Below are 17,112 nucleotides of genomic sequence, written 5' to 3' on the forward strand. Positions count from 1 at the left end.
GTGTAAGAATTGGATGGGGAGAGGTGGGAATTAATGATCACCTGGAGAGTGGGAGGCCCTGAGTGGCAACAATAGGATTGGTCGTGTTCTGTGTTTTTATTATTGACCTGGAATAATGGACTAAAAACATGAGATAGGAAAACTTGCCCGGGCCACTGAATTCTTTTGTTTGGGTGGATTGTGAGGAATTTCAGAAAGAGCTTGATAATGTCAGGCAACATTCAATGTGTCTGTGCAAGGTGCTGCCTTTCAAGAAGGCTGACTTAAGAAAATTCAGGGAGTTGGTAGGAAAGATCCCTGGGTAGCAAGTCTAAAGGGAAAAACAGTTCAAGAGTTGGCAGTTTTTCAGAGACATTATTATGTGCCTGTAGCAAGGCGAAGGGTCACCGGCACAGCGCCTCCTGCTGGTCATCTTGGAAGTTAGCTCTTCAGCACTGGGAGCCCCCTCTGCAGGCTGGTGTCTTGCCTGCCTTAGGGCCCCCATATCCCTCCTGGACCTCGGTGCCCTTTTACCTTGGGGTGCTGCCCCCTACCTGTACCCCCACACTCTGAGTCTCCCCTCCCAGGGGAACCCCCAACCCTCTAAACCCACCTTGCCTCAGTGGCTACTGCCAGTCATCATCTAGCCCCTGCTCACTGGGGCAGACTGCAGTGGCTACTCATCATTGGCAAGGGGGTAGGACCTGCTGCCTTTGCCTATCCCAAGGCTGCCCCTCTGCCTCCCCAGTACCTTTCTTAGGCCTTCAACAAGGCCTCCGCCTGGGGATTTACCAGGCTGCTGATCCCCAGCTCCCTTTGCCCTTCCCCAGCACTGCTCCACTTCAGGTACCTTGCTCCCAGGCAGCTAGCCCTTCTCCCTCCAGGACTAGAGTGACACTCCTCTCACTTCTGGCCCCAAGCCCTCTTATAAGGGCCAGCTGGGCCCTGATTGAGCTGGGCACAACTGTGGCTGCTTCCTGAATCAGCCTAGCCCAGCCACAGCCCTCTCCAGGGCTGCTTTTACTGGAGTGGGGCAGTTGCACCTCATAGGAAAGATAGGAAGTATAGCCAGAGACCACGCTGGCTTAACCAGGAGATCTTCAATGATCTAAAAATCAAAAAATTGTTGTACGTAAAGTGGAAACTAGGTCAAATTATGACAAAGGATGAACATAAATAACAAGTATGTAGGGACAAAATTAGAAAGGCCAAGGAACAAAACAGATCATAGCTAGAGACGTAAAGGGTGACAAGAGAACATTCTACAAATACATTAGAAGCAAGAGGAAGATCAAGGACAGGGTAGGCCCCTTACTCAATGAAGAGGGAAAAAACAATAACAGAAAATGTGGAAATGGGAGAGGTGCTTAATGACTTCTTTGTTTCAGTGTTCAAGAAGAGGGTTAGTGGTAATTGGACATCTAGCATACTGAATGCCAGTGAAAATGAGGTGAGATCCGAGGATAAAATAGGAAAAGAACAAGTAAAACATTACTTAGACCAATTAGATGTCTTCAGGTCACCAGGGCCTGATGAAATGCATCCTAGAATACTCAAGAAGCTGACTGAGGAGATATCTGAGCCATTAGTGATTATCTTTGAAAAGTCATGGAAAACGGGAGAGATTCCAGAAGACTGGAAATGGGCATCTATAAAAAGGAAAATAAGGACAACCTGGGGAAATACAGGCCAGTCATCTTAACTTCTGTACCTGGAAAGATAATGGAGCAAATAATTAAGCTCTAAATTTGCAAACATCTGGAAGATAATAAGGTGATAAGTAATAGCCAGCATGGATTTGTCAAGAACGAATCGTGTCAAACCAACCTGATAGCTTTCTTTGACAGGGTAACGAGCCTTGTGGATGGGGAGAAGCAGTAGATGTGGTATATGTTGACGGTAGTAAGGCTTTTGATGCAGTCTCACCTGACCTTCTCATAAACAAACTAGGGAAAGACAACTTAGATGGAGCTACTATAAGATGCGTGCAAAACTGGTGGAAAACCATTCCCAGAGAGTAGCTATCAATGGCTAACTTCCTGTCAGGGTGGTTAAGCACTGAAATAAATTGCCTGAGGGGTTCTGGAATCTCCATCAGTGGAGATTTTTAAGAGTAGGTTAGACAAACACCTGTCCAGGATGATCTAGATGATGCTTAGTCATGCCATGAGTGCAGGGGACTGGATTAGATCAGTGGTTCTCAGCTGGGGGTCAGTGAGCCCTTTCAGGGGGGCCGCAGAGCCGCACGGCTGAAACCTGGAGCCCCAGTGCTGAAGCCTGCCCCCCCCTTCCCCCTAAGCCCGCGGTGCCCTCCCCATGCCCCCCAAGCCGGGAGTGGCGCAGCCAGAAGCTAGGTGGGGCTGAAGCCGGCAGGGTCCCCACATCCCCTCCAAGCCAGGAGCAACGCGGTGCTAGAGCTGGCAAACCTCCCCTCCCCCACAAGCCAGGAGCAGCAGGGAGGCTGAAGCCGGGAGTCCCAGTGCCTTGCCCCTGAAGCTGGGCATTGCACTGGAAGCCCCCCTGCCCATAGCTACCCCCTGCCTGCACCCTGAGCTACCCCCTGCCCATACACAGCCCTTAGCTATCCCCTCCCTGCACCCTGAGCTACTCCCCTCATTTCACACAGCCCCTAACTAACCTCCTGCCCGCACCCTGAGCGGTTTTCAAACTTTTTGAACTGAGTCCCCCCTTTCAGTTATATTTTTGGTTGCATCGCCCCAGAGCACAGACAAGCTGGGTGCCCTCCTGAGTGAGTCAGGGGGTGGAGATGGCACATCCTCCCTGGACCCTGCTGTGTGGAGCTGGGATGAGCCCTGCCAGGCCTTCCTCCCCCCCACCCCCCAAAAAAATAGAAGTAAAACTATGCCTATGCCCAAGTGTGTCCCCCTGGGCTGGAGCCCACGCTTCCCCCCGCCGGGCCTTGTTGTTTTTATAGGATGTTTTTATAGGGGCCTCAGCAAGAAAAAGGTTGAGAACCCCTGGATTTGATGATCTCTCCAGATCCCTTCCAGTCCTATGATTCTGTGTGGAAAGGAACAACTGAAACCAGGTGACATGGGCAAATCCACTGAGCAGCTGGACTGACAGATAGAGTACTGCAACTGCATGGCATGTGGCAAGGAAGAGAAGAGATTCCCCCGTGGGACAGTAGATGGAGCCACTGCCCAATCCAGCTACACTCACAGCCCCACTGTTGAGAAGGGACACAGAGAGGGAGTGTCACGGGTTGGGGTCACTGCAGAGAGTTTGGGCCATCAATGTTGTTACTGGGGATTTCTAACCCTACATATTTCAGTCTGTTTGTGTGTGTGTGTGTATAGTTATCTAATTTCCCTTTTAACTGTGGAAAATCCAGTCTTTGAGTTGGGGTTTAACTGCTTCATCTGGGGGTTGCTCCGTTGACTCCAGATCTGGCCCTGCCTATCCCACCACAGCGGTTACTAACTTGTGCCACATTGGGTCTCCACCCCAGTGAGAACTCAGGGCTCCATGAAATTTTCTCACTGTTTAAGTGAGAAAACAAAGCCCATTTTTCATGAGGTCAGTCATTCTTATCAGCATCAGGCCTCTCAGAAGGGCTCATTTAAATGTTAAGGGGTCCTGTATCGCTTGGGATCTTGGGTTTGTACTTTAGAAGCATCACATCTCCTGAAATGTTTGCTGATCTCACCCACCATCCTTCCTCTCAGGGCTAAATAAAACAAAAAGTTTCAAGGCAACATTTCAAAATAAATAAGCCACCACAAAAAAGTCTGTTCCCAAGTTTATTTTGTTTAACTGTAAATGGCTAGCTAGCTGTCATGGGAGAACTCATTCGGACCCTGTTTACCTAGTTATGTTAGGAAGAAGCTTGTCCTCTAAACATGTTTCTATACAATATCCATTAGATGGTTTCTTGCACCTCCCACTGAGACATCTTGTAATAGCCACTGTCAGAGACAGGATGGATCACTGGTTTGATCCAGTGCAGCAGGGAGATGAGATACAGAGCTAGATGGCCTTTAGGTCTGATCCAATACAGCAAGGATGTGGGATACTAGGCTATATGAGTGATTGGTCTGATCCAGTACTGCAGAGAGGTGGGGTTACCAGGCTAGATGGGCTGTTATTCTGGTTCAGCAAGGACACAGGGATACATGGACTTTCAGTTTGCTTTGGTATGGCTGTTCCTGTGCAGCAGCCTTGCACTAACTGGAAGATGTGACCTGCAATTGATTTTTTTTAGTTTTCAATTTTAAAAAATGGTACAGGCTGTCAGATTTGTTCATATTCCGTTTTTTAAAATTAAGGGTTTTGTTTTGTTGAAGTGTATCCTATTTAAAGAGACTCTTGGCATGTCTATTATTTCATGTAAAACACTTCCTTTAGGCTCTTCAGCACCTGCTCTTTAGTTAGATTTTTCCAGTTTCCTGGAAGTTCTGCTGCTTTAGCACCATACGTTCTAGCTAACTGGTCACTGAATGATTTGAAAACAAATTTCCGGAAATCAGAAGCATCAATCCTGGGATCAGGCTGAATGTGCCAGTCTGGGTAGTAATGGCGGTAATCTTTGTAGGGATGAAATTTCCCTGCTGTGGCTACAGTTCGGAATTCATGATTGGAAACCACATCAGAGGAGCATATGGAATGCTCAAGCTTTTGTGAATCACAATCCCTGAAGTTCCCTAACACTTTGGGTCGATGGACTGACACAAAATGCTCTTTATGGTCAGTGCCTCCTGCTTCACAGGGGGCTTCACAGAACGGACACTGCTTCCCACAGCCAAACACTGGCTTGAAGATCTCATCCTGGGGTTTCACTGACAGGCTGGAGAGTTTGGTCTCAAGTTCCAAATGATTAAACTGGGTTAAGATTTGTTGTTCCAGCTCCAGAAGGAAGATTTCAATGTTACCAGAAAGCTGCTCAATTTTTGCTGTGTTTTTAAACTGTATTCCAACTAAGCTATTGCTGGAAATGGCCAGGTCCTGCTGCAGCTCTTTGCAAAAGCTGTCTAAAAAGGCAGAAACTGTGTTATTGTTTTTATTTATGGAGTTTTTCAGAACTCCCTTGATTTTATTTATTATTCTGGATAGAATCCCTTTCTCCAAATCGCTCAAACTTGCCTTCCCTCCATAGTGGTCTATCAGACATCTCTGTATCCAGGGTTTGACAAACTCTTCATAGTTACTTATCTATTTCACATAGTTGTCAAAGTTCATCTCTTCCAGCAGCTTCTTTAGCAAAAAGAACTGAAAGAAGCTTTGGCTGGCGTATTCAAGGGCCTGTTCACTGCTGAGAAGATTGTCAACTATTTCTAGTCCGAGCCTTTTGTTGACATAACCCACCAGGGCAGGTTTGAGACACTGATCACAGAAATTCCTCGCCCTCGTTTGGCTTTCATTCTTTTCCAAATAGAGACCAGTAAATATGGAGAAATAATGAGGTTTCCGCTTCTCCAGACGTTGCTGAGGATCGTTTTCTTTGATAAAATCTTCATGCATCTTCTGAAATGCCCAAGCCGCTTCCCCCAAAACGTGATGCTTCAGGTCAACTTCAAACAAAGGAGAAGTGTGAAGTTTCTCAATCTCCTCCTCTTTTAACCTCTCATTAACCATATGCAGCAGTTCTCCACAATAGGTTTCATCATAGTCTGTTTTGGATTTAACTTTTTCTTCAATGTATTTCTTGCATTCAGTCATTAAAGATAGAGCAAGCTCTTCAGTTTTACAGTAACATTCCTGTGAGAAGTATTCTACAACTGCTCTGGTCCATTTTAGGTTTGAGTACTCCTTCTTCATTGTGAAAGACTTCATTCTATAATCCAGCAGGCTTTTTGCATGTTGCAGTATCTGTCTGACAGCACCCCCTCTGTGCTTCAGATCCTTTCTCAGCTGGAGATCCATATCTTGAACAACTTGACGTTTCTGTAAAGTACAGAGCGTTAACTCTGACAAGGTTTCTCGCCACATCGTTTCAAATTCTTTTTTCAGTTTCTCATAGTCTAATTTATCTTCTCTGTTTCGGTATTCAGCCAAGAGTCTGTCAACTTCCCCTTCAATTTTCTGCTTGTACTCAGACTGGATATTGTCTATCTTGTGCTGTCCTCTTCGTATTCGAATTGCTTCCTCACAGTTACTGGTTGAATAATTTTCAAGTTCTCTTTTGAGGCTATTTGTGCACCTTTTGAAATCTTCTCTGTACTTTTCTATCAGGTTCAAATTTGGAGCTTCACTTTTAAAATACTGTTTTAAGTTATTCAAGAGCTTCTGTTCTCCCTGCTGTAGCTTCCCTTCTGCTTCCATTTTTAAGCTGTGAAAGAGATCACCCTCTAGTGTCTCTGGCAGCTGATTCTGGATAAAAGTTTCTTTTTCAGATATCCAGAGATACATCTCCTTGCGGAAACCCCATTCCCATTCAGAATACTTCATAGACAGCTGGTGATAGGCTTCATTCAGCTACAAGGCTATTTCTAAAGCTAAAGATGAAGTTCTCATGTTTCACTGACTTCCACAAGCTCTTCAACCATACAATAAAATCAGGAATATCCTTTCCAGCTCTTTTCTGTGAACGGTTCTCTATGAATTCAAACAGGTATTTCTTTAGCTCACACACACTCTCACTGTATCCAGTGTTTACGGGAGCCATGGGAGGGACTCCATGCCACAAGCCAGGCATGTACCAATTGTGTTTTTCTGGGTCATACTCCATAATATCAGAAAATGCCATTTCCCTGCTTTGCTTTTCCATCCTTGCTGCAGCTTTGGTCATTTCATTCAGCTGCTCCAGGAGGTGTTTCCTGTCCCTCATCTTTTGATCATGATCAGACACATCACTGACATTCTGGTGCACAAACTGGCAGTTTGGGTGTTTTCCTATTTCCTCCATTCTGAGAAATGCATGGACCACAATTTGCAGAACATCCTTCATTTCTGTGGCATTCTCCATGGCCATGTTAACGATGGTGATGTCACTCAGTCCAATCACCAGGGTGGCCAGCTCATTGTCATGTTGATAACTGTCTTCCAGTGCTGTTAGTTCAGGGGCCTTCAGACCTTCAGTGTCTATCACCAGGATGAAATCACAGCCAATCTGTAACTTTAATGAGTGTCATGAACGCTCCTCGCGTACATCGATCGTTACTCACTGCAAACTGCAGGCCGAACATGGTGTTGAGAAGGGTGGATTTCCCAGTGCTCTGCACTCCCAGCACTGTTATAACCACCATTCTGGATCTACCACCTAGTCTGATATGGAGATGAGTTAGAACATCTACTACCCAGTTCATGGGGATGTTGGAGTTATCTCCATCGAGCAGCTCCACAGGAAACCCTTCCAGCATCAGGTCAGCTGCTGTGCATGGGAGATGGGAGAATTGTCTTTGGCTTTCTTCCATTTTCCCTTCTTTAACCATTGAGCATTCAGCATCATAGAACTGCCCCATCTCACGCATGAAATGCTCCACCCCCAAGAAACTATCAGATATTAATTTATCTAATTCCTCCAGCTGTTTTCGTTCCACTCCTGGAGTTTCACATTTCTCCTTATAGTCTGCCCGCATTTCAGAAAGATTCCCCCTAGCAATATTATCCAGGCTAAATTTCATCCATTTCAGAAAGTAATGTTTCTCCACTGGATTCAACTGTACTATTCCATTGATAAACTTAGTCAAACCATTAGTACGGTCACACTGATTCCGCTGTCTACGTATCTCTAAGCATTTCTTTTTCAGCGCAGATTTATAGTCTTCAGTGGCCACGTCCCCTTGCCTTTCCATTTGGCACATCTCTTTTTCCAATTTAACCAAGTTTTTCCATGGGTCTCCTTGCAGGCTCAGCATTTCCCTTTTGTATTTTGCCCCATCTCTTATTTCTGCAGTGATTTCTTCAGTATATTTCCTCGTACACTGACATGCCTGACACTCCACATCCACCTGGATTCCTAGGTCACGTGCCGTCACAGCCATGGCTTCTAAACTCACTGTCTTCGGAGATGAATTCACTATGGTTCCTATGGTGGACTTCACCTTTTTCACAAATCCTGCATTATTCATGGTACTATCTTTCACCAGTACCTGTGATTTGCTCAGTTTCAACACTGAGGACAGCTTATTAAGAAATCCCAGAGTTTCTTTGGGTTTCTTATTCTTGCAGTTGAGGATGAAGTAATATTTAGAGCTGGATTTTTTCAGAGATGATAACAGCTCGTATTCTCTCTCACCGATGCTCTTGGTAACTATGAACACTGCGGAGGAGACCGCTGTTAAAAAGCTAAACTGTAGCCAGTGGGACTCAATGTCTCCACGCAGATTTGTAACTGCAATGGGTTCTGGGAAAAGATCAGAATTTTCCGTCCCCCCAGGGAAATACCAGGAAATCTCAACCAGCCCATCTGCGATTTTCTGAAGGAAGTTCCTAGACTCCATGTCCCGATGGATAAAGAAATCATGGTGCTGCTGGGAGGGGCTGAGAACCTCATTGAGGAGTTGGGACTTGGAGAAGCTGCAGCTCCCCATCCGCAGAAAAGAAATCGTTGACATTTCTGTGAGCACCAGGCTCTCCTCTCTGAACCCTCTGCTCTCTGCCAGGGAGTGCGGCCTCCACTTCCGCACAATGTCCCTCATGGCCCACAGTAGTAGGGTGCCCTTGGGGGTGTTGAGGGCGGGTAGCAGCAGAGGGAGGGCAACTGGCACATGGACATTTTGGACAGGATCTCCTGCTGTAGGAAACTGAGCAAAGCAGAACAGCACAAAGAACATCAAGAGATTGCAGAGAAACTTTCATCTCAGTGTCACTAAAACAGAAAGTGCCATCAGTATGCAGTTTCTCCTCATAATTATCCATTTCTTCTGCAGGAGCCTTGTGCCCAATGCTTGTATTTCTTGCCGTCCCATTCAGAGCCATGACCTTCCTCAGAAAATGCCAACGTAAATCACCTAATGCCTCTGGAATCTTGTTCTTGATGCTTTCTGGGCAGATCTCCAAAACATCCCTCAGCCTGATCTTGATGCTTCTGTACTTCTCCAGGTTTAATCTGTACAGAACATCTTGAAATGCTTTACTTCTTTCTGCAGAAGGAAGTTAAAACAAACCAAAATTTCAGAGTAGAAAATGGTGACTTTATATACAGTTTACTCATTCCATAGACAGCCTGATGTTTGTAATTTAAAGAAAAGCAGTACCCAGTAAGTAGCAGATGACTTATACATCCTGGGTTCAATTCTTCTCTTACTTATATTGGTATAACAAAAATGAAGCCAATGGGATTACTTCCATGCAAATAAAACATAGTTCTGGCCCACTTTGAACTCCACTAGGTTGGTTTCCATTGTTTGATCCCAATCCTTATCCTCAGCGCAGTGCAGAGTCCACTTTAAAATGGCTTAAGTGGCCAACTGAGAATTTCCTAGAAAATCTTCCTGTATAACCAGATCTATGACATCGCAGCTCAGAGCTACTGGAGGAGGGGGCATAGACTCAGGACCCTGTCTCTGTGGTGATCCCAGAAGCTGAAATGACCCCTTGGCTGCTCTAAGCTGCTGCTCAGGATCAGACTGGTGCCTGGCAGTCTGAGGATCAGGTGGCTGTGATGGTAGCCTACACCCCTCACCCTGAGCTGTGCTGGGCATCAATGGCTCATCCGGAGGATCTGACCCTTTATTTCCCTTTCAGCAGTCAGTGCAGATTACACCTTCTGGGAAGACTTATTTTTGATTTTCTTCATATCTTCCTCCATCTCTTTGCTGGGACATGTCTTTTACAGGTGTAGCTAACAGCACTGTGGCTTTGCTTACTTCCCAGCGACCAAATCAGGCCCTTCACTCACGCTATTTTCTCTGTCCTTTTGGGGAGCTGTGAGCAAATTTACCCACACTGCAACATAGGGAGCTAATGCTAAGACACCTCCAGACAAGTCCTGGTACGGTAATGTCTCCAGTGCAGTGTTAGGGTATTTGGACCTGATAAACAATTAACCCATTTATTATGTGTTATAGAGACATTATTAAGGTCACAAGAGCAAACTATTCCACTGCACAGGGAAGATAGGAAGAGTGGCAAGAGACCACCCTGGCTTAACCAGGAGATCTTCCATGATCTAAAAATAAAAAAAAGAATCCTACAAAAAGTAGAAACTAAGTCAAATTACAAAGGATGAATACAAACAAACAACACAAGTATGTAGGGGCAAAATTAGAAAGGCCAAGGCACAAAAGGAAATCAAACAAGCTAGAGACATAAAAGGTAACAAGAAAACATTCTGCAAATACATTAGAAGCAAGAGGAAGACCAAGGACAGAGTAGGCCCATTACTCAATGAAGACAAAAAAGCAATAACAGAAAATGTGGAAATGGCAGACGTGCTTAATGACTTCTTTGTTTAGGTTTTCACCAAGAAGGTTGGTGGCAATTGGACGCCTAACATAGTGAACACCAGTGAAAATGGGGTAGGTTCAAAACAGGGAAAGAGCAAGTTGAAAATTACTTAGACAAGTGAGATGTCTTCAAGTCACTAGAGCCCAATGAAGTGCATCCTAGAATACACAAGGAGCTGACTGAGGAGATATCTGAGCCATTAGCTATTATCTTTGAAAAGTCATGGAAGACAGGTGATATTCCAGAAGACTGGAAAAGGGCACATATAGTGCCTATCTATAAAAAGGGAAATAAGGACAACCCAGGGAATTACAGACCAGTCAGCTTAACTTCTGGACCCGGAAAGATAATGGAGCAAATAATGAAGGAATCAATTTGCAAACATGTAGAAGATAATAAGGCGATATGTAATAGTCAGCATGGATTTGTCAAGAACAAATCATATCAAACTGACCCGATAGTTTTCTTTGACAGGGTGATGGCTGTGTGGATGGGGGGAAGTGGTAGATATGGTATATCGAGACTTTAGTAAGGCATCTGATATAGTCTCAAATGACCTTCTCATTAAAAAACTAGGGAAATACAACCATGATGGAGCTATTATAAGGTTGGTGCATAACTGGTTGGATAACTATTCCCAGAGTAGTTCAATGGCTCACAGTCATGCTGGAAGGGCATAACGAGTGGGCTTCTGCAAGGATCAGTTCTGGGTCTAGTTCTGTTCAATATAGTCATCAATGATTTAGATAATGGCATAGAGAGTACACTTATAAAATTTGCAGACGATACCAAGGTGGGAGGAGTTGCAAGTGCTTTGGAGGATAGGATTATAATTCAAAATGATCTGGACAAACTGGAGAAATGGTCTGAGGTAACTAGGATGAAATTCAATAAGAACAAATGCAAAATATTCCACTTAGGAAGGAACAATCAGTTGGACATGTACAAAATGGAAAATGACTGCCTGGGAAGGATTACTGCAAAAAAGGGATCTAGAGGTCAGAGTGGACCACAAGCTAAATATGAGTTAACAGTGTAAGACTGTTGCAAAAAAAAAACAAACAAACATCTTTCTGGGATGTATTACCAAGAGTGTTGTAAGCAAGACATGCAAAGTAATTCTTCTGCTCCAGTCCACATTGATTATGCCTCAGCTGGAGTATTGTGTCCAGTTCTGGGTGCCACATTTCAGTAAAGATGTGGACAAACTGGAAAAAGTCCAGAGAAGAGCAACAAAAATGATTAAAGATCTAGAAAGCATGACCTATGAGGGAAGATTGAAAAAATTGGGTTTGTTTAGTCTGGAAAAGAGAAGACTGAGAAGGGACATGATAACAGTTTTCAAGTACCTAAAAGGTTGTTTTAAGGAGGAGGAAGAAAAATTATTTTCCTATCCTCTGATGATTGGACAAGAAGCAATTGGCTTAAATTGCAGCAAGGGAAGTTTAGATAGGAAATTTTTCCTAATGTCCGAACTGTCAGGGTGGTTAAGCACTGGAATAAATTGCCTAGGGAGGTTGTGGAATCTCCATCATTGGAGATTTTTAAGAGCAGGTTAGACAAACACCTGTCAGGGGTGGTCTAGATGGTGCTTGGTCCTGCCATGAGGGCAGGGGACTGGACTTGATGACCTCTCAAGGTCCCTTCCAGTCCTATGATTCTGTAATGAAGCACCAGCTCTGCTTTAGTTTAGGTTGAGAAGCCCTTTCTACTTAAATGTTAATTCTTCTAAGTGCTGTAAGATCTGTATGCTTACTTGGACTGTCTTGAAATTTGTTGTCTCATGGGGGAACAGGATAGGGTTAGTGACCCAAATTTCGGGGTCATTTTAGCAAGGAGTTCCCTAGACACAGCTCGTCAAAAACACAGCATTTTGCAAAATCAGCAGTCTTATAATGGAGGGGATTGTGCATCACAGAGCTCAACATCCCCTGCTTGATCTCAGTCACTCAGCATTTATTTCAGCCAGTGTGTGGCACTCACTGCCCGTTTGAGGAAGCAATACTGAAAACATCTATTAAAGGAAACCTTTGGCTTTCTAGAACACTGCATGCAAACACTCATGAGCCAAAGAGATTGAAACGTGCATGTGCTGTCAGCCTAGGCAAGAGTCTTTCCAGACAGTCCACTCTCACAGTAGCTGGATGGCTCAAGTACATTTGAGCCCTACTCTACTCCACAGTATTAACAACCTTCCTCAGAATACCATCCTTGCCACCATGGATGTCACTTTCCTATACACCAATATCCCTCACAATGACAGGATAGCTGCCTGCCCCAAATATTTAAAAGACAGTGGACAACCATCAATTATCCATCCCAAACACATAGCCAAACTCATCCCGTTCATCCTCGCCTGTCATAGATTTACCTTCAACAATAAACATTTTGTCCAAAGCATGAGAACAGCCAGGGGTACTAGGATGGCTCCCCAATATGCTACCCTCTTCATGGGTCATCCTGAAGAAGAATTTCTGGAGAAGTGCATCATGAAACCAGTGATATACCTGAGAAATTTTCATCTATGGGAAGACAGCTTAAACTCCCTCAGACTTCCACCACAACTTCAACAACCACCACCCATCCATTAAACTCTCTCTGGAGCTTTCCCACACTAACATCATCTTCTGGACACCACAATCAGCTTCAGCAATGGAACCCTACAGACAACCATATACAAGAAACCCATGGATCACCACACCTACCTTCATAGATCTAGTAACCACCCCAACCATACCAAGAAATATGTTATTGACAGCCAGGCACTCAGATACCACAGAATGTGCTCTGAGGAGAAAGTAAGTGATATATACCTTAATGAAGGGATAGCCTATTTTTGTCAAGGTCCAAATTTCTTGGTCAAGGTATAGTCAAGGTCCAGACTCCAAGAAAAAAATGTTTAAAAACCCATAATGATAATAAACAAATAAAAACATTGTGGGGTCCATTCAAAAGCATCTCGCAGTCCGGATTTGGCCCACGGTCCGCCTATTGACTATCCCTGGCTGAACACACTTGTTGTCGATATTGTGAAGGCCAAAACTATAACAGTGGTCAAAAAAGACCTAGGTAAATTGATGGAAGGTAGGTCCATCAATGACTATTAGCCAGGATGGGCAGGGATGGTGTCCCTAGCCTCTCTTTGCCAGAAGTTGGGAATGGGTGACAGGGGATGGATCACTTGACGATTACCCTTTTTATTCATTCCTTCTGAAGCACCTGGCATTGGCCTCTGTCAGAAGACAGAATACTGAGCTAGATGGACTTTGGTCTGACCCAGTATGGCCGTTCTTATGTTCACTTAAAACCACCTTCACCAAACAAGGACACTCCATCAGAGAAGTAGATTGCATCATGCAACAGGCCACCCAAATACCCCAGGAGAACCTGCTTCAATACAGAAATAAACCCCCTTCTGACTGCATACCCCTATTTGTCACCTACCACCCCACACTTAAGCTAGTGTAACCACCAATGGGTGTAAACAACTACAATCCATACTCAATGGGTACCCCATCATGAAAGAAATATTTCAAGAATCATCTCTTCTGGTCTTCGAACAACCTCTTCAAACTCATTGTTGCCCTGCTTTGAGGGATGTGTATACCCCATTATGTGATCAAACTAATTGCAACCATATGATGTGCATTCTGCCAATAGGAATTAATGAAATAGAACACCACATAGTTAAGGGTTAATTTGGAGACAGGCTTTTAGAAGCGAGGTCGTATCTAGCAGATAGTTTTTGCTCATCAGAATGGGAGGAGGGGACAGACAAGTAAACAACTGAGACTGAAAACCTTGGTGTTTGGAAAACTTTGAATCTAGGCACCTCTAATATGAAAGTTACTGAAAGTTAGAAAAGAGATGATCCAGTTGGGGTCATTATGACCTATGTGTTTTGTAGAAGTTAGTTATAAAAGATTAGCTAATAGAATATATTGTGGAGCAGTCCTCTGAAGCCAATGAGACACTTCTTTTCTGACACCCTTTCTCCCTGGTGGGTGAGCAACTGGACACTGCAAACCTGCTGTTAATTACTCAATACCATTCCAGATCTTAGGAAAAAGATCTGGGATGTTCTAAACCTATTGCTTATGTCTCTGTATGCTTAAATCTAATAAACTGCAGTGTTAGATAAGAGCATACTTACTTGCATTTAATCCTTGATCAGACAGAACTGCTGTGTTCCTATTGATTGATTCCTGACACTGCATGGAGTGACATAGTTAAGTTGCCCCTGCTGTGGGTTCTGAAAACCCCAGGTAACCCTCGTCATCAAGAGGAAGCTCCCCACAGACCAGGACACACCCACTCAAAGCAGCACCAGACTCTGCCAGAGCTATAGATGCAAAACTTGCAGACATATCTCCATTACTATAATGATCAACATTCCACACAAAACACCTTTCAAGATCCCAGGATCTTATACATGCCTATCACATGTAGCACACTTCATCCAGTGCACTAAATGCCCGAATAATGATTATATGGATGAAACAGATAAGCACTATAAACTCAAATGAATATACACAGGAAAATGATAAAAGACAAAAACACTCTTTCCCCTGTGGGTGAACACTTTTCATAAAGTAATCACTCTATATCTGACCTATCAGACCCAATCCTCAAAGGCAACTTGCACAGCATTTTCAAAAGAAGAACCAGGGAGCTTACATTCATTACTCTGCTGGACACCAAATCATGGATTATGGACATCATGGATTGAACAGAGACACTAGATTTATGGTTTATTAAAACAATCTGTAATCCACTAACCCCTTCTTTTTTTCCTATGTTTGCAGAGGTGCTAATGGCCCATTCTACTTTGAATGGTCCCTTACAATATGTGCTAACTACGTATGCTAAATAATCTGTTCCATCTTGCATTTTGCTCTGACATTGGGAGTAATGTTCCCAGACCTGAAGAAGAGCTCTTTGTGGCTCAAAAGCTTGTCACTCTCACCAACAGAAGTTGGTCTAAGAAAAGATATTACCTCACCCACATTGGCTTTCCAATATCCTGGGATCTACCCAGCTACAACTACACTGCAGACAACCCTATGCTTGTCAGAAATCTGAGAATAATCTCTAGGAATATTGACAGGTTTCAGAGTAGCAGCCATGTTAGTCTGTATTCGCAAAAAGAAAAGGAGTCCTTCTGGAACCTTAGAGACTAACCAATTTATTTGAGCACAAGCTTTCGTGAGCTACAGCTCACTTCATTGGATGCATTCAGTGGAAAATACAGTGAGGAGATTTATGTACACACAGAACATGAAAAAATGGGTGTTATCATACACACTCACTTAAGATGAGCTATTACCAGCAGGAGAGCGGGGGTGGGGGGAAGAAAACCTGTCTTGATAACTGCTGGAAATGGCCCACCTTGCTTATCACTACAAAAGGTTTTCTCCCGTGCGCCCCCTGTCCCCCCCACTGGTAATTATTATTTTCTGTGGGTATCTGCTGCTGTTCTTGAGACACAGTGCCCTCTGGTGGGCAAAAGGTGGAATGCAGCAACATATTTGGCTGAAGCTTTTTTTTTTTCTACACAGAAAATTAAAGATATGCATGGCTCATTAATTATGCATGCCTACAGTAGTACAGAATTCCTCCAGGAGTAACGTTTGGAGAAAACCTGATTTCACAACAGCTGTTCCTTTGTAGAAGATTTTCTTCTTTGATGAAACACAAATGCCTCATGATTAAAAAAATCCCATTCCCCATGCACCATGTGAACACTCCAAGGGTTGAAATGCAGTAGCATTCAAGTTCAAAATCTTGGTCTTTATCTTCAAGGTGCTCAATGGCCTTGGCCTAGTGTATCGAAAAAATCAACTAACGCTACAGGACAAAGACTGTGGTCAACATTTAGTCTTGTCTGCCACAATGAAATGGAATTCTTTACAAGGGTAAAGCTTGTCTAGGTAGGAGACAGAGTTTCCTTGAAAGGTGACCAATAATTTAAATCTGATTGAATATCAAATTAGGAGTGAGCAGAGGAATTCAAAGAGGAAAGTCATGGGTTTAAATCAACAGGTAGAGAACATGCTTTTAGCAGCTCAACCTCAATACATTATTTCTTCAAAAAAATGCTTATGGATACACTGGACACAGAAATATTTTGGATTGCTTTTTCCCAAAATTGGCTTTTCTGAATTGTTTGGGATATATACTCAATGTGTGTCCACCTCAGATACCCATCCTACCTGACCTTAAATGAAATTGAGGAGTTCAACATTAAAAATTAAACATTGTTTTAAAATTTAGTATTTTAATACTTGTGGCACCTTAGAGACTAACAAATTTATTTATATGCTCAAATAAATTTGTTAGTCCCTAAGGTGCCACAAGTCCTCCTTTTCTTTTTGAGAATACAGACTAACACGGCTGCTACTCTGAAACCTATTTTACATACATTCTTCTTCCTCTATAATGTGGTCATGGCCTTTCCAGTGTGCAGGAAATCAGTTACTGAAATTGCGAACTGATGGTAGTTGGCTTATTTAGGCACATTATGGTACCTTTCCTCAGTCCTCAAGTCCATGCAGTTCCATCCCCCCTCTTGAGTCACATGAGCTTGGGGAGGAGAGAAACTACTGAGACAACCCAGAAACTCAGCTGAGGGGGACTGGGGCATGCAGCTCTAATGAGGACCTGCAGATTCGGATGGTGTCATCAATCACATGTTCATAGAATCATAGAATCATAGAATATCAGGGTTGGAAGGGACCTCTGGAGGTCATCTAGTCCAACCCCCTGCTCAAAGCAGGACTAATC

General features: G+C 43.7%; 1 pseudogene; it reads right to left on the minus strand.

Moving 5' to 3' along the window:
• Nucleotides 1–4,320: 4,320 nt before the first annotated feature.
• On the minus strand, nt 4,321–13,040 carry LOC144265968 (up-regulator of cell proliferation pseudogene; annotated as a pseudogene).
• Between the last annotated feature and the right edge of the window lie 4,072 nt (nt 13,041–17,112).

This window comes from Eretmochelys imbricata, chromosome 6 (assembly GCF_965152235.1).
Source record: "Eretmochelys imbricata isolate rEreImb1 chromosome 6, rEreImb1.hap1, whole genome shotgun sequence".
Lineage (NCBI taxonomy): Eukaryota > Metazoa > Chordata > Testudines > Cheloniidae > Eretmochelys > Eretmochelys imbricata.